The 26,702-nt window shown below is 38.8% G+C and overlaps 1 long non-coding RNA gene and 1 other non-coding gene across 2 annotated transcripts; one reads left to right on the top strand and one right to left on the bottom strand.

The window, feature by feature from the left end:
* Nucleotides 1-1,171: 1,171 nt before the first annotated feature.
* LOC117195653 (uncharacterized) lies at nucleotides 1,172-26,702 on the top strand. The gene is made up of 3 exons (XR_004475419.2): nucleotides 1,172-6,557; nucleotides 18,887-19,018; nucleotides 26,632-26,702. It is a non-coding gene; the product is annotated as an uncharacterized LOC117195653 (long non-coding RNA).
* Nucleotides 3,374-3,446, bottom strand: TRNAG-UCC (transfer RNA glycine (anticodon UCC)). Its single transcript has one exon. It is a non-coding gene; the product is annotated as a tRNA-Gly (tRNA).

Raw genomic sequence — 26,702 nt, 5'->3', positions numbered from 1 at the left:
GATTCACTGAGCCAGGGAATGTCAAGGCTTATGTTCTAATGCTGAAGAGACCTTAGCAAGTACCTATTCCTTTCACAGGTAAGGAATCTGAGGCTTGGAGAGACTTAGGGCATTTGCCCAGTTTAACAGAGATAGTAAAAGTTTAATGGAGGAGCAAAAGAAAAAAACAATTTCTGAATTTTTACCTTAGAGAGAGTTCTTCCTTAAAATTTGTAATTAGTTTTAATAATTTCCATTGACATTAATGTATATTCACCCTTTTCTCCCATTTCAGTGGAATCTGCAATGTGGATAAGATTGTATTCCCTGTGTTTTGTAGATACTGAACTACAGCCCCCCATGTGCATTCACCACTCTGAGGATGGCTGATCCTGTCCTTGTCGTCCTGAACTTTTTAGCTTTCCTTAAGACGTGATAAATTAAGGAACTCCTTCTGTATAACAGCAGCATTTTGGGGAGGCTGAACATGTACCTCTGACTCGAGGCTGAGTTATTACAAAAAAAAAAAAAACAGAAAAGGAAGGAAAAAGATTTAATTCCCCACTGTTGAAGACAGGATGAGAGGCAGACACACAAACGTGCACAGACTTGCACTTCTATTCAGCAACGGATAGGGCAAGGGTTTACCCATGTTGTCTTAAAAGCATTGCCTGGAATACAAAATGACATGGTGTTTCTGGAATACAGTTCTGTTTGAAAGGCCAAGAAAAGGTGATAGGTTTTTAATGCACATTGCGGTGTTTTCAAGCTCTCCTTCTATAACCAGAATGGAGATGTTCCTGAAAACCTGTCTACAGAGAAAAAGCAATCTGGTTAAAATTCCATTATGTTTTTCTTTGGCCTGCACTGTATAATTGAAGGTGTCCTCAACACAGAAACAGATCGTTGCTTCGTGTGGGAGAAGATAAAAGCATACATCAGACTGCAGAAAAACAGAAAGAAACGGAAGAACTGTTGCCACTTCCCCGTTAAGGAATTTGTCACTTTCACCTGCAAAGTTCCTACTGCCTATACTTCCTTCATAAAATCAATTCTTCTGTTTTTCTGCCACCAGAGACATATTCCTAAATTGATCTGCTCTTGTATCTATTCTCAAAATCCTTTGGATTACTTTATTCTTAGCAGAAAATTCAAACTCAGTTCTACTATCTCCCCATCTCCCTTCCTTTCCTATTGACAAATCACTTTTCCTTTTCCCCAATAAGTCTTATTTTCTTAAAAAAAAACAAACTAACTATTTTTAAGTCCATGGGGGCTTGACACAAATTTTCTCTTTTGCCCAGACTCTTCTACCCATTCTTCAAAGTTCTTTCCATTCTTCAAGGTCTAGTTGAGCTGCTAGATCTTTCAACAAATAGATCTCTAATTTTCTTGCTTGAAATGAATATGCCCATCCAGTCAGGACCAGATGCATAGGTGTGGGACAAACACAGTCACACAGGGCCCCAAGCTCAGAAGTGGTCAGTGCTTGGCTTAATGCTCTGCTCTTGCTGTTTGAAATTTGAACAAGGGCCTCTGCATTCTCATTTTGCACTGGACTCGAAAATTATACAGCCGGGTCTTCTTCCTGTACTCCTAAAGTTAACAATTTTATATTTCTGCTCTAACGGTTATCATCTACACTGTTGTTTTGAAGCTATTTTTGTGCATATTTACCCCCACTAGAGAGGGAGCTCTGGAAAGTCACAGATCTCTTTTGTTGTGTACCTGGAAGAGTGGTTTTCACAGAGTAAGACTGATGAGGCAAGAAAGCTGCTCAGAGCTCTTCAGGAAGGAACTGAGCGAAACCGACATCTACAGAGAATAAACGTAAAAAAAGCTAAAAAGTTCTGCAAACTTAATATGCAGTAATCACATGTGCTTTGTACTGCATAAGGAAACCCAATCTAATCCTCAAAACATGAGGAATAGATACTATTATGATGTCATTTTCCAGATGAGGAAACTAGGGCTTAAAGAGGGAAGGTGGCAGAGGTCACATAAGCAGTGCCGGAATCAGGAGTCAGAGTCAGGTCTGGCTCATGTAAAATCGGAGTCCATGTACTTAACTCCTAGAGGATTGTGAAATTTTCAGGCAATACTAATAAAAAAAAATCTAAGTAATCCTTTCCAGAACTAAGGCCAAAGCAATAAAACTGGCCTCTCTAGCAGTCCCAACCCTGAGTTTATAAAATTTGCCTACAACACAGCCAGACTTAAGTTGTCAAACCAGTTTCTAGTAAGAAAACAAAATGTTTACACAAACATTTTCCTAACTGCCTGTAGCCCCCCAAACCATTCCTTCAAGAAACGTACTATCAAGTTACCTTTTAGTAATAAAATTCTATAGGTAGAGAGAAAAAGTGTTTTAGAACATGAAAGACAGAAAATCTAAGGAGAAAGGAATATTACAAAATGAGCTGATCAGGAAGTCAAACCCATGTCAGCTCTCCATGCCGAGGAAGACCATGGTTTTCCATCCCCTTCCAGGCATTCATAGGCACAGCAAACTCAGGGAGACTGACTAAGGGTTAGTGTAAAATGACATTTTACCGAGTTGAGTCCATTAGCAGTTTTTACTCATTGACTGTTAAATTATATGTTTCATGTCATGAACAAAGCAGGCCTTCTGTTTTGTTGCTTAATCCAAATTTACACCATGGGTGAGATGCATGCAATGCCTTGAATGTATTACTTTAAGAATTTGCATTAAACACAACAGGATACTTCCAAATACAATATACATATGCCATAGCCTTGGATGTGTATTAATTTCTTTAGCACAAGAGAGACTTTTCAGGAAAAACCTAATTGAGTTTGTCTTTCCCATTTTTAAGGTAGTAAAATGTTCAAACACTTGAGTCTTTTTACAACTGTTATCCAACTCAGTCATTTTCAGTAAAACATACAGCTCTTGCTACTTCATTCTGAAGGCACAATTATTACCATGTCCTTTAGCTTCCTGGGGCTTCGAGTTGTTTTCAATGTTGTTTTTTTAATTTCTTAAATAAATTCATTTTCCTCCTCCTACCCCGCAAAAGGTGTGATATAAACAATAAGAGGTTTGGTTTTCTACGTGAACAAAAGAGTAAGTATACTGATACAGCATGGGTCCACTTTTGTAATGTTGCTTTAAGCTATCAAGATGCATACTTATTCTCAACCCATGAAATCAAAGTTCCCTTTACACAGTAATTCCTAAGTAGCTCTAAGGTCAGGCTACCCTCGTGTGTCATGGTCTCATTTGGTCCTTGTTGGATATCTTTATAATCCTAATTTTAGAAATGTAAAGCCATGTATGTAATGATCGATAATTGGTCAAGACGTGATTCTTTTTTTTAATCTTTTTTTCTTCCTTTTTTTAGGCCGCGCTGCCTGGCGAGCGGGATCTTAGTTCCCTGACCAGGAATCGAACCTGTGCCCCCTGCAGTGGAAGTGCAGAGTCTTAACCATTGGACCACCAGGGAAGTCCCAAGATGTGATTCTTATATCACACAAATGTTGATTTTGTTTGCAATGGAGAATTTACAAGGAGCATCAAATCTCTTTCTTGCCCAAGTCTTGAGTTAGGAGGTTTATAGTTTTTCTAGCTGGCTAATCATTTGGAAATGAAGACTTTTTTTATTACAAAAATGAAATTTATTGGACTTCAACCTGAAATAGTAAACAGGTCACAAGGCACCAGTAAAAGCTCCCATGTAGGGCAACTATAATTGTCATATATATTTTTATTAATGCCAAACCAGTTGTAATCCAATCTACACCCACATTTTAAGATGACAGTAAGAAGTTCAGAGATGTGTTTCCCAATCAAACACTGGGTAACTCATCTGTCACCTTGCCAGTGCATTATCTGAAAGAAATCTGTTGTAGCAAATGAGGATAAAACCTGAGATTCTTTAGACTCAGAAATGGAAAACAAATTGAAAAACTGTACATATGTTGTAAAAACCATTCCGAGAAAGAGAGAAGAGAACTCACGTTTTATTCAACAACCACCTAGTATTCTTCTAGGTGCTGCAGATGATAAATAATTTGACCTTCACAGAACTAATATGCAGGAATTCTTTGTTCTCTTAGCAGATAGAGAAACTGAGGCTCAAATTAAGTTACCTCCCCAAAACAGCACAGTAAGTCTGGTTTATCTAATTACAAAACTTCTTTTTGCCACACAATGGCAAGAATCATTTTGATCTTAAAATTGCTTAAAGTTTTTTAGTATGTTGATCTTTACCTTCATAAGTAAATGAGAAATGTGATGTTCTATACATGGCAGATAATAAAGGGTTTTAATTTGCCTATGAATTCCTTAGTGGCAAAATTTATAATAGTCTGGACACAATGAGGGGTAACTCTTTTTTAGCTCTCCCTGCAAAAATTCAGACAACTATTTCTCTTCCATTTCTAATTCTTCATCTATAGGTGATATTTAAATTGAAGACATCAGCAGATCATACTGGGAATCTGTTGGTGCCACAAGGCAAAATCGATTGACTGTATTAGAAGAAAGGTTAATAGTCACCTTCACTAACCCCAGCTTTTGTACCAGGTTTATTATCACCCTCGAAATAGAACCTGCACGATCAATTTCAAATATCAGAGCATAACACACGCTCTACAGGGAACCGATAAAAGAAAGCAGAAGAGGCAATAGTTCTACAGTTAGAAAAAACCCGCAATTTTCATCGTGCATGGAAAACATCAAATTAAACCTGGTACTTGGTATTGACTCAGCATACCAGCTTCTCCCAACATTCCGGCTGAAGTTTAATCTGCTGCTAACTCCCTGGAGTGAGGCCTCTACCCCTGTGACACCCTTGCTGGCAATACAGAATTGAGCAGGTGCTGGCTTCGGGGGAAGCTTATGATTAGTTTCTTCAAATGTGCAAAATAATGCTTATGGGCGAGCACTCATAAACAGCTTATGATTTGAAAAGAATCAAGAGGAATGAGGTTTACAAAATTTCTTCTTCACCCGCTAATTGTTCTCAGGTTTGATGAAAAGTTCATTTTAGAAGGATTTTTTTTCTCTCTTCTCAGCTTGGTCTTCAGTCATCTGTCAAAGACTTGTTCTCATCTGCTTGCTTATCCCTTTTATTTCTGCACAGCTCTGTATTACTCAGACCACAGCAGTCTGCTTTCATGACACCCAAGCTGAGGCCGTGATAGATTTTTCTCTGTGTGTAGAAAGGTTGGAAGCATAGAAGGTAATGTCGAAAGGGTCAAAGTTACCAGAGCGGGTTGGAGAAGATAACCAACTTACTTACCACTGACAGACACCAGGTGTAACCTGGAAATCCGGGAGATAATATCATTGCACAGGTGCCAGGAAATAGCACATTCTAATACCACAGTGGCAGACCAGCCATTTGGGGTCATATTTCACCAAGTGGTTAGTGCCAAAAATGTATAATTCAGGTGGATAAGCTTGTCACAGGTTTATAGTATTTGAGGACAGCAGACTTGTTGAATGAATGAATAGATGAGAAAGAGATACGAATTCCATAGACAAAGGCAGACGTCTACAGAAAGCACTGAGCGATAATCTACCACGATTAAAAAAAAAACAAAAAAAGCTCAGTGAAGCCTGAGCAACCAAGTAGAACCGACATTTCCTAGTTACCGTGTGCTTGGCACCATGCCAGGTGCTTTACATGTGCGACTTATTTAAATGCCACCACCATCTTGTCAGGTATCTTCTGGTGGCCAGACTTGAAGATGATGATCCCCCATGATCCTCTCCCCCTGGTATTTGTGCCTTTGTGTACTCTCCTCTTACAGTGAACAGGGCTGACCCATGTAACTAAGTAGAATATTGTAGAAAGGATGGTGTGTGATTTCTGAGGCTGGATCACACAAGCCATGTGGATTCTGCCTTGCTTACTCTTGGGTCACTCTCGGAGGGAAGCCATCTCTCCATGTCATTAGGCCCCTTAGGTATTGCTATGAAAAGGACCACAAATTGAGGAACTGAGACTTCCTATCAACAACCTGCATTAACTTGCCAGTGAGCCACCCAAGAAATAACCCTTCAGCCCCAGGTAAGCCTCTGATGACTACAGTGCTGGCCAATTTCCTGACTGCAACTTCATGAGAGACCTTGACTAGTAGACCCTGGTTCTAGGAACCCACCTAAGCCTCTCCCAGATTCCTGGCCCATAAAAATTATGTGGAATAATACACTTTTGTTGTTATTGTTTTAAGCCACTAAATTTGGGGTTCATTTATTACACAGCAGTAGATAAGTAATAAAACCTTTATCACCCTCATTGTACAGGTGAAGAAACAAAGGCTATGAGAGCTAAAGGTGAAAAATACTAGTACTCCCTTTCCTTTGTTCAGCATCTGCCAATGAAGACTTAGACCACAGAAACTGGATAAAGTGTGACACAGGAGCCAAGGAGGAGAGCAGCCGGGAGTGGACCAAAAGGCAAAGTTCGCCTATTTATTCACTCATTCCACAAATAAATTCTTGAGAACCTACTGTGTGCCAGGCACTGTTCTGAGCCATGAAGATGCAGCTGTGACCAGCATGGATAAAATTTCCTGCCTTCTTGGAGCTTACATTCTAGTGATGGGTAAGTTATAATGAAAGAACACAGAAAAAGGTAAATTATAAAATACAAGTTGAAAGAGAAGCAAGCCTAGGGAAGAGCCAGACCATGAGAAAGGCAGCCTGCCTTTGCCTCCTTCCTGCACTGTGGATTATGATGACAAAGCCCTTTATGTGAGGTTTCCTGAATGCACTGCTCTGCTCTGCAACATGACACATGTTAGACAGGGGTCGTTTTTTCTTTTGTACACTCATGTATCCCATGTGCCTAGAGCTAAGCCTGGTATACAATATGTGTTTAGTAAATATTTATTGCAGTGATTTAATGTCTCAAAGAATAAAATTTTTAGGGAATTTAGCTGCCTAAGAAGCTCAACATTCTTCAGCTGTTTTAGGTTGAGCATGTTACTTATTTAAGACACAGTGAATTCTGCCAGTGTAACTCCTCTTCCATTCCCAATAGAACAAAACTCATTGTGTAATAAATACGATTTTCTGCTCAATAGCCATGCCACAAATTAATTTGAGTGTGCGAGATCTTACATTCTGAAACCAATGTAGTCAACGTGCAGTCAGGATTTTAGGATCCTCCTAGAATCAGAATATGAGGTAGGCTGTACGATTCCTCAGAGTGTGAACCTATACTGAAAGGTGAACCCGGATGCACGGTGTGTGCCTATACTGAAGGGACATAGGGACTCAGACTTTGATGTGCAGGTATAACCATAACCTTCTTACCAGAATTAGGCATCACTGGGATTAGAATGGCTTCAGTCCAGGAAGCAACATGGGAGTGGATTTAATAGCAGCAACTAAAAGGTGAACCCCTGGAAATCAGGATGAAAAAACTTTCCCTCCCTCAGATGGGATTGATTCAGAAACCTGATTAGGTGTGTGGGTGTGTGCTTGTAAGTGGGTTTGTACGTGTACAAATGTGATTATATGCCTTTGTTTTTTGAAAGAGAGGTTGATGGTCAACCCCTCGTTAGAACAAGTAGGTTGATAAAGTATGATACAGGAGCCAAGGCAAAAACCAGGGAAGTGAAGCAAAGAGCTTAGATTTACTATTGTGCATATAACACGTGACTTGTTTTATTTAGGGATATTTATCAATATGCCAGTATATTTATTATAAAAAGTGATATTTATTTCTATACATAGATTATATACGTGTTCAAATATGCATCATTTATAGATCTTTAAATATGTCTAATCTATGAGTGAAAATGTTGGAGTACTGAACATTTATACCTCTAATTTATTAGAGTGGGGTATATCTGTTTATATTTGCGGTGGGCAGAAAAACGGTCTCTAAAAAATGTCCCTGTTCTAATCCTTGCAACCTTTGACTATGTTAAATTACATGGCCAATGGGAATTAAGGTAGCAGATGAAATTATATTTGCTAATCTGCTGATTTTAAGATAGAAAGATGATCCTGGATTGCTCAGATGGGCTCCATGTAATCACCAAGGTCCTTAAATGCAGAAGAGGAAAGCAGAAGAGTCAGTGTCAGAGGAATCGGATGTGACTTGCCTAGCTGCCACTTGCTTTGAGGATGGAAGGGAGTTAGTTCTGAGCCGAGGTGTAAGGGCCGCTTCTAGAAGCTGGAAAAGCAAGGAAACAGATGGTCCTCCAGAGCTTCCAGAAAGGAATGAAATCCTTCCACTGCCTTATCTTTAGCCCAGAGGGACCATTTCAGACTTCTGACCTCTAGAACTCTAACATGATACATTTGTATTATTTAAACCACTAAATTTGCAGTAACTTTCTACAGCAGCAATAGAAAAGTAACAAGTTATACTCATTTGTAAATTTTATGAAAACACAAATGATTTCAAAAAGTGAAAGATTCAGGAGATGCTATAGCTCACATGTTGAAAAGTTCCATCTGGAAGTCAGATCCCAGGAAGAGTCCTTTTCACTCCATCCAACATCATAATCAGTAATATTTATGTTATCTTGTGTGTACTCGATGAAGCTGCACACCATGCCGTATATTGCCTAAACAGCAGTATTTAGAGAAATCGTTCCCATTTAAATGCTACTTTCTACAACCATTTGTTTCTTTTTTCTTTCTTTAATGCATTTTAATTAAAGGTAAGAAGAGAGTGAAATAGAGATGAGAGAACTAAGGCAGCTGTAATGTGTAGGTGTAAGATGTTGCAGCCTGAAGCGGTATGTTCAGTTTGAAGTTAGAAACACAGTGATTATAGATATATTTCTAAATGAAATTCTACATAAATCCTAGCTTTGAACATGAGACTTTATGGAAGTGAAAAACAACACTGATTCTTTGTGAATGCACACTGATTTTTCTTGATGTTTAATTAATTCTAATGATGGAAGTCTACGTCACAAGTGCTCCTTCAACAGAAAGATATTTTATTTTAAAAAATACAAATAATTGCACAAATAATTGTTGGGTAAATCCTTACAGTAACTAAGAGCGGTGCCAATTTCAAACATCGTATTTTAATGTACAAAATTACTTGCCCTTACCAGGCAGTGAGAAAAATTGCAAAATCAGTCAATGTGAGAATTTAAAACTATACCAAGGAGAGTTAATTTAAATATGGCTTCCTTCAGGGACTCTTCTGTATTTAGACCAGCTGAAATGTGCTTAAAAATAGCAAACTCATTTTAACACTAGTATAAGCAAAACAAGTCTGCCTCAAAAACATTATATTGTAAAATGTCTCTGGGTCACCCACTATCTTAGGTAAATGTTGATGTCTCTTACCGCCATTTAGATTATCACGAGTGATCCTAAAGTCTGTTAAGACAATTTACTAGTAAAATGTAGAAGCCAATAGCAAAATTAGAATAAATAATATCTTGTTTCCTACATCATTAAGCTAACAGAAAAGACTATTTGTAGGATCTCTAACTGCTGGTGTATTACTGTCATTCGTTATTAGTAGCAATAATTTTCTTGCCATATAACTAGTAGCTAGCTTTGTATTTTAAAATACAGTAAGTCCCATGGCTCCCTACCTACTCCATATTCAACTTTACTAGTTCTTGATGTTCCATCCTCTTTCTATTGTAAATTCTGCTTAAGTCTTTCAATATCTTTATAGAAATTAATATCTTACCAAATAGAGTTGAGGGAGTTATTTTTTATACAATAAATTTGTACACATACAAAGCTGAAACAAACATACTCCAGTTAAATTATTTAACAGTCAAAAGGGGAAGTAATAGGGCTTCCCTGGTGGCGCAGCGGTTGAGAGTCCGCCTGCCGATGCAGGAGACACGGGTTCGTGCCCCGGTCCGGGAAGATCCCACATGCCGCGGAGCAGCTGGGCCCATGAACCATGGCCACTGAGCCTGTGTGTCTGGAGCCTGTGCTCCGCAACGGGAGAGGCCACAACAGTGAGAGGCCCGCGTACCGCAAAAAAAAAAAAAAAAAAAGGGGGAAGTAATAGATGAACTTAAGAATGAAACTAATATTTAGAGCGAGTGAAACTTGAATTTCAGTCCTGTTTCACTCCTGTCTAGTCGTATGGTCTAGGACAAGTTACTTACTGTATTTGAACCTCAGGGATTTTTGCTGTTGCTGTTGTTAAAAAAATCAAAATCTTCCCTTATCTTATAGGTTTGTTGTATTACATATGTTGATCTAAATTAGGTACAGTATATTGCCTATCCAAAAGTACCCTACCTCTGACCTTCTTTCTCACCAGAACCCTGATTTGGTTCAAGTACTTTGATCTTAAGGTACAGAGGTATGTTCCAGAAGTAGGCATGACCTCCACTGGGCAATGAGATAAAAGAGGAAGACTTCTAGGGCCTCCCTACAAAGATACAAAGGGGCAAGGAGACTCTCTCTTCCATGCTGTCCCCTGCTGAGTGCCTTTGCACACTATTGCATGAAAACATGGTGCTTAGGGTTGCTCCCCTATCCAGTCACTGAGAAGGCAATGTCAGGCAAGATCCCAGCAGCTGTCCACTTCTGGAATTGCTGTTTGGTGGAGGGAAGCTTCTCTTGTTTCAGGACTGTTGGTAGGGCATTCTGGTATTTTCAGATGAATGCTGTACCTAGTAGGGATTTAGGGATTGTAAATGCACATGCCTTGTTAATATTGTTTTAATAAAGATTGTCACAAGAAGTCTTGATAATATGTTTTAATAAGTTCCCAGATGGGAGAGAGAATTGCAGTTGAGAACATTATACAAGATTTCATGGTGGAGAGGTCAATCCCATCAGACTTTGATGAGTTTTCAGTCTTTGAGCGTGGAGAGCTCGGAAGGGGTGCATGACAGAATTCCATTTGGAGGCAGCTGGGTTACTGAGGAACTTCTACTTAATAAAGCATGGGTTTAGTCTGGCTTCATTTTGAACAGTATTTTTATAACTGACTAATAGTTTTAGAACACATATAGTTTTGCTTCTGCTTGCATTATTTTCTGGTTTTATTATTTTTTTAAGGGAAAAAAATCATCAATTTAGTTTGTAAGTTGGTAAAACGTATATATTGGCCAGGGGGTTTTTTGTTGTTGCCCAGCAAAGTATTCTGATTCATGTCAATGTGCACAGCCAGTTTTAAAAAAAATCAGTGAGTCTTAGGGCTTATACAACTTGGTTTCAACACCAACACTAAGCAACACTCTGTGTAGATGTGACAGAAGGCCAACCATCAGAGAAGGAATGGAGTCTGTGATTATCCACAGCATAGGCTGGGCATAGCTGCTCTGAGGCACCATGGTCCAGGCTTCAGCACAGAATGTCCTCCATGGCTGCTGGGCTGACGAGACAATCCAAAGCATCCCGATGCCAGGATGAGCCCCTCCCCACACCATGTTACAGCCTAGCCTAACACTGACTAGAGCGCACCCAGTTTCTCTAAGTAACGAGAGACGTATCAAAGGACCTTCTGTCCCAGCGACAGAGGTAGGCAGTGTAAGATCACGTGAGCTGTTGATTCCCTCGTTTTCCCTGGCTGGCCCTGAACAAAACCAGAAATAGAAAAAATGGGACTTACTCACTGTCACCTAATATCTCATCATCATGTCATCTATTTGGAACATTTCAACTCTTTGTGAACTTTTCCAAAATGTTTATCTTTATAGGTTTTTCCCATCCACATTTTTAGAATTTTTCTTTTTTTGGTGGAAGTTTATTTTCAAAAAAAGCACATCTTTGATTACCTTGAATAATTAGAAATAAAAATAACGTTGAAAAGAAATTACACAATCCCTAAAAATAGACAAGGACTGTGGCAGCTATTAAATATTATGACGATACATAGTATCATGATTTTGTTAGGTGGTGTTATGAGGAAATAATATTAGATCCTATTATTTTGCAAATGGGAAATTTGCTCAGAGTTACATGTTAGTAAGAGGTAAAGTTAGGATATACCTTAGTTCTGTCCTTTTTTCTGTATCGTGCAACTCTATTATAGCTCAGTACTTAACCACATTGGACGGAAGATAGAGAAAATAAAAACAGAGAAAGGAAAAAACCCTACAGTTTAAGTCCAATCAAATATCTGATTTTTAATCAAAGAGAGTCAAAAGAGGTCAAGTACAGAGGAATCATTTGATTGCTACCAAAATAGTTGATCATATTTTTTGTTTTTCTTAAGGCTGTGCATTTTGAACACCTAGTGAAAGAGAAGTTTAGTGATATACTGATATGAAACAGAAAATATTCCAGATATAATATAGTTGCCTTTAAATAGAAAACATAGCAACAATTATCGGTTGCATGTCTGCTATGAACCAGGTGTATTGTTACACAAGAGGATAAAGATATGGTGCTTGCCTTGAATATATTATGTCCCTACATTGTGAACTGTAATTTTTCACAGTATTTTGAAACAGGTGAAATAGCTGCTAATTTAGGACCAGAAAATATATATTTGGGATCAATTCCCACTTTGTAACACTGACAATTAAGGCATGAGATAATTAATGATTTTAGAAGAATAATCAATGTTTAGTTTAAAAGGGTTTTCGAGTAAAGACTATTTTAGACTTTAAAAATTATTGTTTAAATTTTTAAAATTAAATAAATGTGAACAGTGTGCTTATCCTTTTAGTTTTTGGATTGTATGATTTTTGAATAGTCCCATTAACCAGAAATCAATCTTAATTGATTTTAAATATTTGTCATAATTTTTAGAGCATTCAGTAAAGTGGAAGTCATCAGTTTTTAATAGCATTGCTTCAGGGATCAGTGTACACCTAAATTGTATTCACCCATGATTTACTATGTAAGTTTGATTAACTTAAGTGTGTGGTAAGTTCTTTCTTGTAAATGGAACAAATTAGTGTTCTAAATAGAAGGGGAAATAGGATTACAGGAAGCAACACAAATATCCTAGATTATCTGGGCTGTTTTTAAATGCTTTGTTTCATCTCTTTAATTAAGTGAAATCTCCTTTCTATAATTGAATTTAAGATGGTTGTACCTAAATAATTAAATTTCCCCCAATATATATGTTTCTTTGGTAACATCTAAATGTTACAGTGTAATATATATAGTCAAAGGATGGTGTGAAAATCTTTTACAGCAAGTAGGATTTTATGCTTTTAAACCCCATCAGATTTTGTTGCAACAATATGAAAATAGAATTTCAAATTACTCTCATTTTTTTACACTGTACTTTTTCTGCTTCTGGAGGATGAACTTATATAATTTTTCTTTTTGCACTCCCTGAACACTTTAAACATCAAAATATACACATTGTTTATAATCAGAAAGAAATAAAGCTCTTCAATTTTTTTTAACATCTTTATTGGAATATAATTGCTTTACAATGGTGTGTTAGTTTCTGCTTTATAACAAAGTGAATCAGCTATACGTATACATATATCCCCATATCCCCTCCCTCTTGAGCCTCCCTCCCACCCTCCCTTTCCCACCCCTCTAAGTGGTCACAAAGCACCAAGCTGATCTCCCTGTGCTATGTGGCTGCTTCCCACTAACTGTTTTACATTTGGTAGTGTATATATGTCCATGCCACTCTCTCTCTTCGTCCCAGCTTACCCTTCCCCTTCCCATGTCCTCAAGTCCGTTCTCTACGTCTGTGTCTTTATTCCTTTCCTGCCCCTAGGTTCTTCAGAACCATTTTTTTTTTTAGATTCCATATATATGTGTTAGCATACGGTATCTGTTTTTCTCTTTCTGACTTACTTCACTCTGTATGACAGACTCTAGGTCCATCCACCTCACTACAGTTAACTCAATTTCGTTTCTTTTTATGGCTGAGTAATATTCCATTGTATATATGTGCCACAGCTTCTTTATCCATTCATCTGTCGATGGACACTTAGGTTGCTTCCATGTCCTGGCTATTGTAAATAGAAGCTCTTCAATTTTGAAAACAATCACTTTATTATTAAAACCTTATCAGAGTGAGGTAGAATCCTTATCATTTTAATGTGCAAACACGTTATTTATTGAGGATGACTTGTTAGGAAAAATTGAGTCCACTATCCTGTAGGATTAACCAAGGTGTTGTACTGGGTGGATTAGTGGATAAGCTCGTGAACCCTGGCATGGAAGCTCTTGAGTTTAGATTCCAGCTCTGCCACCTGTTATCTGTTTTACCTGGGGCAAAACAGATACTCAGTACTTTTTCTCCTTAGCTTCCTCTCAGCTACGAAGACCCAATGCAGCCAAAAATAAACAAATAAATAAATAAATTTGTTTATTAAAAAAAAATAGTAGCTACTTCATAGGGTCAGTGTGAGGATTCAGTGCATTAATCTATACAAAGCCCTTGGAACAAAACCTGATATGTATCATGCTACATTCAGTGTTATTAGGAGCCATAATAGAGTATGAAACACTCTAGAAAAATTGTTTAAAAAAAGGGAATTATAGAAATGTTAAGAATAATCCAAAACATTCAGTGCATTTTCCCAGGCCCTTTTCTCTGTGGGATCACACTGCTCCAGAAGAGAGGCAATTGAGTGTCTGCCCTAAGGACAGAGGTAGATGACGCCAGCAGATGCACGAGCACCAGACACACAGATAATTTAGAGGAAAGGAAATACAAATGGCCGATTAACAGTGGAAAGTCTTCAACCTTACTAATAATCAAGGAATTGTAAATTCAAGTAAGGACAAGATATGATTCACTTATAAATTAGCACAGATTATTAAATAAAGTCTAAAATCCAAGGCTTCAAGTGTCAGCACATTTTTATACTCTGCTGAAGGGAGTGGAAATTAATCAGACCTTTGAGACCAATTTAACAATATACATGTAAATGCTCATAAACTTTGAGTTAGCAACTGTCTTTTTGGGGAGTTATGCTGAAGAAATAAGGAGAAAGACATTCACATCAGCAATACTTATAACACTAAAAACTAGAAATAATCTAAATTTCTAACAAGTTGTGATTAGTTTAATAAATTGGAATATAACCACATGATGAATATGATACAACTATTACAGTGATATTCATAAGTAGTTTGTAAAGGTTAAAATTAGGGAGTACTACTTAACCAATACTGATTAAGTTCCCTCTAGGTGCAGGGAACTCCATGGTAGTCGCCTCCTGGGTTTACTCTGTGCCATTACTCATGCTGCCCCTGGAATAACTGGTACATTTCAGATGCAAAACTGGACATGATCTGCTCTACCCTTTTTTCCTTTGGGTATCTGGCTTCTGGAAGAAGACTTCTTTCTGTTTCTCCCCAGTAACAGGCTCTTTCTCTAGATTCTGTTCTTTCCAGACACATGAGAAAGGCTCTTTCATCCAGTGCTGTCCAAGATAGGGTTCTAAGTCTGCCTACCTCTGAGATTCAGTTAGAAAGATTATTTGGCTATCACACTAAGCCACATACCGAAGCTTAACTTTTACTAATAAAAAGAAAAGGTATATTCATTTCCCATTTCCCAGTCCTGTTTCATATCTCTTTTTCAAAAACTTGCTGGGAAAGAAAAGTATTACATTCCAGAGAACTCTCCACACTCTGCAATATCTGAAATTGCCGATTCATGAAAGCTACATAACACCTTACTCCAAAATGCAGAAATTATTTTAAGTCAACAGACATTTTTAAAATATCTTAGTTTATGTGGATCAGGAATCCAGGCAAGGTTTATCTGAATGCCACTGCTTCGAGGTCTCTGACAATGTTGTAAACCATTTGGACTGTGACTGTGGTCTCACGTGATGGTTCAACAGGGGAGAATTCATTTCCAAGCTCATTCCTGCTGTGGTCAGAATTCAGTTTCTTGCTGGCTGTTGGCAGCTCCTTGCCACAAAGAACCTCTTCCTAGGACAGCTCACCTGTGACAGCAGGCTTCCCTTGGAGTTTAAGGAGAGAGCAAGAGAGGGTGTACGAGACAGAAGCCACAGTCTCTTTGTAACCAGTTCTCAGAAGTGACGTCCCTATTACTTTTGCCATATTCTGTTCTCTGGCTGTGCCTCACTTGTCATTTCTCCAGCACTGAGTCACAGTCCAAACTCAAAGGCAGGAGATTACACAAGGATGCAAATGCCCAGAGGCTAGGATCACTGCCGACCATTCTAGAGGCTGCACATCCCCAAACTAACATTCACTTACCACAAACCAGGCACATAGATGACCTCACTTAATCTTTGTAACAACCCAAAGAGGCAGTTATGTGATTAGTCTATTTTTAAAATCAGGAAGCTGAGGCTCAAAGATGTTAAGTATGTGACTTAAGAGCTCACAGGACTGTAAGTGTCTGATTAGGGATTGGAACTGTGGCTGTTTGCTTTCAGATTGTGTTCACTTAACTACTTGAAAATTATTAAGGAAAAAAAATTAAATTGCAGGTATGTGAGTACATTTCATGCTCTTAGTTATGTTAAAAAATACATAGGAAAAAGTGGAAGAAAACATGTTAAAGTGTTTAAAAAACCCATTTAAACCTTTCAATGAAGGGATTATGAGTGGCTATTTTTGTCTATTTTTTAATGTTAATATTTATTTTCCAAAATGCTTATACTGACCTTTCATTTATCTAACATGGGAAAGATCCATGAAAAAAACCAAAAGCCATCTCTGTTCTAGTGTGGTTTACGTTGGTGCACTAAGGGTGTAACAGAGGGAGCGGTCCATCATGAATGCAGGTAATAAAGGGTGCACTGTCTGTAGAGAACTAAAAAAAAATAACCCACCAAAAGTCAGTCATTTTTTAATATCACTCAATTCTAAACAATCTCAGTGATAAAATACTCTTTCTTCCTAGGGCATACCGCTGCCATCATCCCCTTCCCCTTCACCACTTGATTAGTCTGGGGATACAGAACATAAATACTTACACACACACACACACACACACACACACACACACACACAATTATGTCAGATAGTGTTAAGTTCTACAAAAAATAAAGCAGGGTCTAAGGAGAGAGCAGATGATGAAAAAGGGAAATTTTTAGCTAGGGCAATCAATGAAGACCTCTCCCAAAGGTGACATATAAATAGAGACCTGAATACGTTGAGGGAACATGCATTGTTTTTATAATCAGAGAAATAGAGAAAGCATTGGGTGTCCCACTGTAGCCTACAATCCATAATAATTAAACCATTCCTTCATTTCTACGTTCAGTCCCTTAATCACTCAGTCAATGCATTTTTATTAAGTGCCCATTATGTGGCGAGAACTCTGCTAGGCGTTGGGAATTTAAAAGTGAGTAAAACAGATATGGTTTCTTCTCCCATTAGTTTTGGACTAGAATGGGGAGCACAGTTGTTCATCAGCGGGGGACTGAGAGATATAATTGCAAACTGAGGCTAGTGTTACAAGGGAATTCTCTCTCCTAGGCTGCTGTGGGAGAGAAGAAAGCATCTACGGGGGTCACTGAGCTCTGCCACAATGCTTGTTGCAACTGTAGCCACAAATGATACCTATTTGGGAAAAATTATATGATAAAAATAGAATCAGGTTAAGGAAAGACTCTTGACGAATTCCAAACATTAGTGATCCAGTACAGAGGAGGAGCTGCAAGACTCAGCGAGGGGAGCAGAACATGCAGAGAGGTGGAGAGAGGGGAGGAAAGCCTAATGGACCACAGGGAAGAGAGCTTTTCCGGAACAGGAGGGGCAGCAGTGTTGAATGAGTGGCAGGCGCGGTGAGCTGAGGAGTGAAAACGCCCTCAGTAGTTAGTGACATGAATGCTAGGAAACCTAGGGATAGACTGCAGATTGGAGTGGATTGACACACTAATGGAAGAAGAGGAAAGAGTGTATAAGTAACTTTTAAAAGATATTTAGCTGTGAAGGAGAAAAAATAGGTGGTAGCTGAAGAGGAAAGTGAAGTCAAAGAAGGGTTTGGGATGCATTTTATTTTTTTTAAATACGGAAGAAACTGTATCTATTGACATTATAATGATAGCGATCTTGTAGAGAGAAAGGAGGATGGCTGGGGATGGGGCATTAGGAAAAAAATGGTGCCGGTGCCTGAGAAGGAGGTTGATGAAGGAATCCACGGAAATCTAGCAGAGACTGGGTTTGTTCTAAGGTCATCAAAAGTCCTATTCCTGTGGTTCTTCTCTCTCTTTCGTGGAGGCAAAGGGAAGCTTTCAAACATTTAAAAATGTAGTCACTTAGAATTTGGGAGCCATAAAATGCACACATCACACCCCGAAATATTTTCGTTACTCATCTCACTTTTTAAAGCACTTGCATAGGATTTCATTATTTTTATCCCCACGACAACCTGGTGAAGTTGTCAGGACGTACGTCGATCCATTCATGTGACTTATCTATGGTAACACAGTGTCAATCATGCTATTTATAAAATATCAAGAGACCCAGATCTCTTGACTGTGGTGCCAGTGCTTTTTTTAAGCCACACTACACCTTAGTCTCCTAAATCCAGTAGGTGTAACGATGAAGTTCATAGCTTAAAAATAGAAGTTGAAGACAGTGAAAAAACACCAAAGAGAAGGTTTGGCTCTCTTACATCTTGAGACCCAGTTAAATGTTTTCTTTACATTCATTGGGAGGAAATTAATTTAAATATATAAATATGCTCTTGAAGCACACATACAATGTCTTGAAGTGAATTGAAGCACACTGTAAATAACTGTCTACTCTTGGACTTGTTTCACACGTCTGCTTTCTCAGTACAGTTCCCCTAAACTAGCTCTGGGTGACAGAAGCTTCTGGAAATCCGATTCCCTTCGGCTCTGAGTAGACCTCTGAGGTGCCTCTTGCTCAATACTATGAGCAGCACAGTTTAGACAGCCTCTGAAGTTTGATGAAATCATATATATTTTTACTAGATGTGTGTGTGAGAATATTCTGGAAAAAAAAAGTTCCAAGCTATATGGAGATAAGTAATAACACGAATAAAATTAAATAAATAACATTAATGCCTACTGAGTTTCTACTATTTTCTATTTTCAACAGGTTGAGATGATCCCATTCTAGTGTTTTTATTTCGTTTTTAATGCTTAGTCAAGAACACAGCACTAATTCTATTATCAAATCAACACCATGGCTGATCCATATGTGTAGACCAGGATTTCCTTGGAAGCACAGGTAAGCTTTTTCCAACATGTGATAAGGATCGTAGAAAATAACTGATCTTATTTCCGGCTCATCATTTTGCTCTAAGACACTTTGAGGAGTACTGTCATTTCTTCCCCATCCCCTTCTTCAGCCATGCTGAACCGTGCCACGTTCTCTTTTAACTCCTGGCATTTGTAAATCCTGTTTGCACTCCTTGGAATGCTTTTCTCTGCTTTGGCCTCCAAAGCCCATCTTGACCTTCCTTAATCTGGCTAATCCCATTTCACCCCTCAGGTCTTTCTCCAGAAAGTTTCCTCTGACCACTTCTCCTCCCAGTTCCAAGGCTGCATGAAGAGTCTCAGATGGCTTCCCATAGCACTGTCTCCATTCCACCCGTCAGCCAGGAGCCAAAGCACTAGAAGCTTCTTGAGGACAAAAATTATGTCTTGGTCACGTTCAATGTCCAGGGCCTAGAACAGCACCAGACACACTCAGCATTTGAATCCAGGACCGCTGTGGGGCCTTGGGTCGTCGTTTGCTCCATCTCACACTAATTCCATTTCCATTTAAGATGCTTTTCAAGGCCCTGTAAAAATTAGATGATGCTCATGAAGCACCAGCTTATCATCATTTCATTTGAAAATGATTTTACTTAAACCAGTGGCTCTCAACCAGGAGAGGGGCCTTTTGGCTATGCCTGGAGATGTTTTCGATTGTCACAACTGGGGGCTACTGGCATCTAAATGGTGAAGGCCAGAGATGCTGTTAAATAACCCATAATGCACAGGGCAACCGCCCACAACAGAAAATGTTAATAGTGACCCAAAGTGTTAATAGTTCAGAGATTGAGGAACCCTGCTTTAAGACTATTCTCTGTCTTCTTTTATGTGAACCCATCATTTTTTTCTTTGCCATAACTTACGAGCTCTTTATGGCATTCACTGGCCTTATTTCACATTGTACCTACGCGGCTTGCTAGGGTAACAGACCAAGTGTGGTTGGCAGTGGGATTTAGTGCATAAGAATAATCCTTTCAACGCTTTGAACTGAGGCTGTAAAATCAGGCATTTTTTATGGAAAGAGAAATTGTCAGACAGGAATGTTCTAAAATGATCACGTACAAAATATTCTGGAAATTTCTTGAAATGAACTGATGATCTGTAAGAGTTAAATATTCTTTTCAGTTACCTTGGATTGTGTAGGAAACAGAGAAGCAGCGGAAATAATAAGATTCAGTTTATACCTTCTTTCTATGCAGGTTGTAGGGCTGGGATTTACTTCTGAATGCTGTTGCTGTGCTCAGTTTTCCAAACAAGCATAAAGATGACTTCTCAAAGCACTTGAAAAATACATTTTATTTGACATCCAGTCGTATAAGGAATTCAGCTAAACCTCATGCACTGGAGGATAGGTCACTCTGTAGTAGATATGTTTGAATCCTGCCTTAAAAAAATTTCGCTCCTAATCATCTTGCAGTGATTTTATAGTTATTCTTGAATTTTTTTCTGTTCCATTCTATGAATTGTACAGGACTTCTTTCTTACAGAAGGCAGCATTCTGCCTTTGAAGGTTGGTTGTTCCATTTCAGTCTCCTCCTTAAGATTCATGTGCTATCATCTTTCTCTCCCCCCAATTCTTTTTCTTCTACAATTAAATATCTAATAAGCAAATACCTGGTAGTTCAAACCAGGTTGAGTGTTCACCTGATGCCAAAACTACAGGTGGTTTGATTAATTCCACCAGACCTCTAGTATCTGAGTGTATTTATTTTAATTAGTCTAATTTAAGTGACTAGCCATACTGGTCAAAACGGCAGCTTTATTAGCCAGTGCATACTGAGGAGTAAATTAAATACAAATCTTGGAATCTGGATTCTGCGTCCTGTTTTCACACTTATAATTAATGGTTTTCAAATATAAATAATAGAAAGTAGGGAGAAAACTGAGATAAGGGAAAATTCAGTTATAATGGAAAGCCTATATGAGACACAGCTTCAGGGCTGGTTTGATTCAGCAGCACATCATTGTGTACAAAGGAACTGGTTCTTTCTGTCTCTCCCCTTTGCCTTTTATTGTGTTAGATTTTTGTAAGACTCACTGCCTCCTTAACAGCAAAATGCTGCAGTTCCAGGCTTTTATGGGTACATCACACATACTGGAAGAGGAAATGTTTCTCTTGAAAGCTCTAAGAGAGTAAGATTTCTTTCTCAGAAATCCCAGGCAAACTCCCCTTGTGTCTCACTGGGCCTAAAATGTGTCAGGTGCCCTTTTCTAAAGCAAGGTCTGATCAGGGTAATGTCAAAACTTACTGACTTAGGCCTAGATAAGGGAATCAATTTTAAGAACAAGAGGATGGTACTACCCTGATTGACTTGACAGTCAGTTTTTGCCCCTGAAAGTGGGGATATACATCTTTATCCATGTTCTATTACCATTGCCTATTTTGTGTATCTATCTAACTAACTAGAATGTGAATTCAGAAGATTGGGGCTCCTGACTTATATCTCTTCATATTGCCAGATCATCGTACATGTCGTTTTGCATCATAGGCATTCAAAATGTTTGATAATTGTGAATAAAATAGCAGTTTCCAATATAAGCTGTTAGGCTTGTTCCCTTTCATCGATTCTAAGATCACTCACTTAGCACCTACATGGCACCTGGCGTGTGGCGGTCCCCTGGGAATAAACAGAAAATCAGTGACCCAGTCTCTGCTCTTAAGGAATGTAGAGGGGTTTTTTTTTCACCCTAAATATATACAATTTTTACTCATCAATTATACCTCAATAAAACTGGAAAAATAAGGATGTGGACAATAATAATAGGATTTACATTATAATACAATTTTAAGAAGTAAGTAAATTAACACGTGTAAATAAATGAACACAGTGCTGGACACACAGGGCTCAATAAATGCTAGCTATTAGGAATGTAGAGTTTTAAAGAGAAAAAAAGATAAGTATATAAACAATTTCAATAAAATGCAACAACGCCACAGCAGAGTGGAGCAGAGCTCACAGTTGAGGCACTTACCAGGCTTCTTTGGAGATGGGGAGGCATCCCAGAGGAAGTCGCGTTAAATAGCGATCTGGGATACTTATGGAATTTCTCCAGGAGAAGAGGGGCTGAGGGAGGTGCAGGAAGAAGAATGGTTCGCTTTGGGAAAGGGTATGACGAGACCCGTTATGATGCTTATGATTTACTTTACAAAACCTCCCTGGAGCTGGTGAGATATTCTCCATGTTAGATGGGACAGCCAGTTGCTCTAATCAGGAACACACACCTCAGGGGGTGTTCAGCTGATGAGGAAGGTCATTCTTCACAAGCAGCTCCTACAAGTGTTTCAGCTTGGTTATCTCCCATCAACAACTGAGGGGCTTGTTACTTTGCATAATTAACCTTAGAAATGAGTTTTCATTGGTGAAATCAGAGGTCTGCAGGATAACATAGTGGGTGTTAGAAAGAAGCTTGCCTGGGTGAAATTAGTGGTGTTCAGGAAGTATGGATGGGCAAAAGTATGTTGGAGACATTTCCATCCTTGTAAGAACATGGGTGTAGGTATGATGCAATCCACATTACCTGATCCCTTAGGGATGAGGCCTGAGGCCTGACTCATGAATGATTCTGTGTCTGACTATTATTTAAGAGGATACAAACTATAATATGAACTGGATGTTACCTGTAACATGTCACTTTCCTGCCAATGAACCTTTTACGAATAGTATAGTGACACCAAGCAGGACGGGAAATTGGGATTTAGCTTACACAACCCATAGTAAGGATTGGTTCGAACCTGTTATCTGTCACTCACCTATCTCTATCTATTGACAATAATTGTTATTCATAATAATAATGATAAAATTCTCAAAAATATTTTTTGTGAGCCAGTTGACTTAGGACATTTTCCAGGAGCACAGGGTCAAGGAAAAACATGGCGTAATCAGATACACTAGCCTTTTAGAATGGGGAGAACACAGTATGTGTGGTTAGAAGATAGTGAAGATGGTGTGGCAGGGAACCGAAGGGAAGGGGGAATTACCCAAGGATTCAAGGTCAAATGCTGCCGAAAAGTTTGAAAACATAAAGACTGAAATATGTGCATTAGACTTAGCGACGTGAGGATCGCTGATGACCTGGGGGGTGGAGGGCAGTGAGGTGAGTAGAAACAATGGTTCATAGTGCCTAACTGACAGTTTCTATTTGCTATGTGTCTGGAACTTACCTAAGTGCTTTAGCTGTATCAACCCCTTTACTAAGATAAGTATGACGGTATTCCCTAGTTGCCAGATGAGGAAGCTGAGGCACAGAGAGCTTGAGTCACTTGTCTAAGGCAGCAGAAATAGTAAGAGATAGACACTGAATCTCACCTGCAGCTGTCTGGCTCCAGAGCTACCGTAGCAGACACAGCGGATGGAGAGGTGCCCTTCAGAAAGCCTCGTTTGGTCCTAAGATCAAGAAGGAGAGTATAATAGCTGGAGATGGATGCAGGGGGGCTAAGGGATATTGTTTTTCTAATTAGAGAAATTTGAGAATGTTGACAATCTAATGAGGAGAAACTAATATATACACAGGAAAAAAAAGAGATAGTTGAACAAAAGTTTCTCAAGAGGCAAAAGGGGATGAGATCCAGGTGAAAGGGGAAAACTTTGTAACAAGAAGGAAGAAGGAAAAGGTTAGAATGGAAGAATGTGGGGAAACTGTGGGGTAGGAGTGTCAGGACACTGAGAGAATCGGTGACTGGTGTAATTATTTTCATTAGGAAATGTGACCAGAGTGAAAGAGGTTTAGAGTGAGACGTTTGAGGAGAATGGAGTTTTGGAAAATAATTCATGGAGAATGGAGTGGAAAGTTGATGATGAAACTGAAAAGGATTATCTGGAGAGATGAGGGCCCAGGTGGGTTTGGAGAGCAGAAATGTGGCAGTGGTGGGCTGTAAATTGGCTCCTTGGAAAAAAATGAAATGCCCTGATTTGTGGCATTTGCCAGTTTTGTTGGTATAAACATTCCCGACGTGGGTGATGTCAATGGTTTAGCAACTGACTTGCAAGATTTCTGAATATTTAATCATTAGCTCTCAGGAAAAGAATGATCTGCTCTGGTGTACTACTACACTGCATCTATTTGATTGCGTGGTTTCCTCCCCAGCATGGCGTAGGAACAGAAGGAAATTTCTTGGGTTGGTCCAAGGTCGTGATTTGGTCCCAGTGAATGGTACAAAAGGAAAAAGGGACATGAAAGGTCCCTTGCTAAGTGAATGCTTGATGTGATGTGATCACAGGGAATCTAGACTGGATAAGACAGCAGAGGTGTTAAGACACTAAATTTTTGCTGAAATTGAAAAACAAATGTACTGGGAATAATGGGTCTTAATGATGGGGTAAGGAGATTACTTGTTTAAGGAATGAAAATAACCTTTAGGTGATCAAGATCAAGTGTAAAAAAAACCCCACCAAAACCCTCAAAATCTCCTAGAGCATTTGTTTAGATTTTGGACTTTTCTCTTTTATCATTTCTTTGATAATTTCTTTTAAATTTTTTTCTGTTTTCTTTTGTATCTTTGAATCTTGCTATCTTTAAGCTTTTTAGTTTAGATTTCTTCACATTTGTTTTGTAAATCTTTCTGTTGAGTCATTTACTTCAGCTATTATATTTAAATATCTTTTATTCTCCATTTATTTTTTATAATATCTTGTTTTGTTTCAAGGATGTATTTTATTGTAAAATTTGTCTAAGAAGAGGAATCCAATTTTTTTAGTTATTTTTTCCCGGTATCTTCTTCTCTTCTCTAAATTAGCTCTCTTAACTCTAGTGCCAGCTATTCTTTCATGTTGATTTTTTTAATTTATTTTACTTTTATGTATAAAAGTAAAAGTAGTACATGAGTCTCTTCATATATATCTCTGAATAGGACAAATTTCATTCAGAAAAAGAGAAACACGAAGTAACTGAACACAGGAAATTAGAGGTTTACAAAACCATAGGAAGCACTGGTGGTGTTTTAGGTCCAGAAAGTTGTTCCTGGTCTTCAGAAAATGAGCAAGTACGGGGACCAGAGCAGTGAGTGACTCACAAGAGGACCTGTGAGTGGTGTTGGCAAACACTCACCTCCGCTGTCTGCGGAAGCCATGACTCGTTCTCTTGTGCCTTCCAGATCTTGTGCAGGTGCCTCCCACTGAGTCAGTCTAGGAAATGTACTTTTCCAGGCTTCCCGCCTGTGCATAAAGAGAAGCAGCGATGTGGCTGAGATGCTCACAGGCAGCTCCACATAACTGCTGTGGAACTCACACTCAAATGCGCAGGTGGGAATCTGGTGGGAATTTCACTTGTGGCTCTTTTCTAGCCAGGTCTCCTGCCTGACTCAAAAATATGACGGGATATATGAACAGAGCTGATGTCATGCTGATTAGTAAAGCTTCTTTCCAGTAAGTGGACAAGGAGCTAGCTGTCAGACTCCAAATCCCCCAATAGCAGAACAAAGAGAGATTTACTCTGGAATGTCAGCATCCGTGTTGGGAGCTGCAGCTTTCCGGAAACATTTTCTGTTTCTCTAGAGAAGAACTTGTAGGCTTTGACACTGGGGTGATGTCAGCTTTTATTTGCTTTCCATTTTGGATAAGGATGGAGTGATGTTAAGTGCTGATTCAGTTCATCTCACTCTCTTCAGCTGCACAACGACAACCTCAGCTCTCAGCAGTCCCTGCAGACTGGAGCCTGGCACCCCATCAGAGCCTCATGGGGGGACTGACTCCTCCCCTGCTCTCCAGGCTCTCAGCGGCACAGCAGTAGAGTAGGCTGTGCACACCCTGCCCCTCAACAACTTCCGAAATCCGTTGAGGTCACTCATTATGGTTGACCCTCAATTGCATCTTTGTTTATCATAGTTTAAGTTTATTCCTTATTGTACTTCTGAGCTTTTATATCATTGAGGCCCTAGTGCAACAGAGGGCGCCTGCAAATGCCTAATCGGCCATGTAACTTAGAAAGTCTTGCCTGCTTTGGAAGGCATATTTGGGTCCTTGATATGGACCTCTGACTGATCCTCGTGACCTGATTTTCCATAACTATACAATGCATGTGCAAAATCCTGTTTCTCCAGTAGAAACTGAATTGTCTTCTCAGCTGAGATGCTCACTTTTGACTCCATTTCTTTGTAGACCTCAAAGACCCTCCTCCCCACTTTCTTTCTCTATGTATGTAAACAGTCCATCACGGCCAAATGAATTCTTATTTCCTTCATCAAGGTGAATCCAGCTAATTGTGGCTTTCTCCCTTTTTTGAATTATAATTGAACTATTATTACATGATAAGACGTGTCTATACAAGATGATGTGGCACTAAATATACTTTTTATTATATAATTATTCATAGGCTCTGATTAATTAACTAATGCCCTAGTTGATTCCAGAAGTTATTTAGGGTAAACCATATATATCCTCACTACAAAATAGATTTAATCTGCTGAAATCAGTGCCGTTTTTAGGGCATAGCATGGTGCTGGAGATATGGTAAAATATCAGTACACATATGGTCAATTTATTAATTATGTAAAATTTACCCTGTAACCAACTCCTATCTCTACTACACATACTTTCTTTTTAATTATCTTGCTCATCCTTTTGTTTTTTCTCTTTCTGAATCTTCCAGGGAATATAGCTGAAGATGACAAAGAAATCAGAAAAGATTGAAAAGAAAGTGGAAACAGAATTTTAAAAGGT

The sequence above is a fragment of the Orcinus orca genome, chromosome 21, assembly GCF_937001465.1.
Source record: "Orcinus orca chromosome 21, mOrcOrc1.1, whole genome shotgun sequence".
Classification (NCBI taxonomy): Eukaryota; Metazoa; Chordata; class Mammalia; order Artiodactyla; family Delphinidae; genus Orcinus; species Orcinus orca.
The sequence above is the reverse complement of the archived record's forward strand: the minus strand, read 5'-3'. Positions and strand labels throughout refer to the sequence as shown.